This window comes from Octopus sinensis, unplaced genomic scaffold, assembly GCF_006345805.1.
Source record: "Octopus sinensis unplaced genomic scaffold, ASM634580v1 Contig11352, whole genome shotgun sequence".
NCBI lineage: Eukaryota > Metazoa > Mollusca > Cephalopoda > Octopoda > Octopodidae > Octopus > Octopus sinensis.
Genome location: NW_021832350.1, coordinates 14,207 through 15,000, shown reverse-complemented (window position 1 = coordinate 15,000; position 794 = coordinate 14,207).

The following is a 794-nucleotide window of genomic DNA, read 5'->3' as shown; positions in this document are numbered from 1 at the left end:
GATTAAGTCGATTACATCGACCCCAGTGCGTAGCTGGTACTTATTTAATCGACCCCGAAAGGATGAAAGGCAAAGTCAACCTCGGCGGAATTTGAACTCAGAACGTAGCGGCAGACGAAATACGAAATACGGCTACGCATTTCGCCCGGTGTGCTAACGTTTCCGCCAGCTCGCCGCCTTTCTGCGTAAATACATTACAAAAATCATCATACATGAACACGTACGATACAAAAAGATAAACGTTTTCAAGCCTAGTTCAGGCTCATGGGCCCGATTTCCCGGTTTCTGTAGCGTATGTGTTCTCCCCTAGCTGGACGGCACGCTAGCCCATCACAGTGTTACTCAAGAAGCAGGAAGACGGAGTGAAAGAAAGCTATGGCGAAAGAGTACAACAAGGGTCGCCACCACCCCACTACCGGAACCTCGTGGAACTTTTAGGTGTTTCCGCTCAATAAACACACACAGCGCCCGGTCTTGGAATCGAAACCGCGATCCTCCGACGGCAAGTCCGCTGCCATAACCACTGGGCCATTGCGCCTCCACATGAATAGGTAAAGAAAACATATATTTTATGTACGCATGTATGTGTAAACTGTACTCAAGTAAGTTTCATACGCTTAAACGCATTTATGTTGCTTCGTTTTGTTTTCAACTCCATTATTTGGCATCTTCTGACCATAAAATGTAGTTTGTAATTTTTTTTTTTATATCTTCATTCTCCTTCATATCCACAGTCACGCATGCAAACATATACATTAAATCAATTACTTTTTTATATATATAATTATATTGAA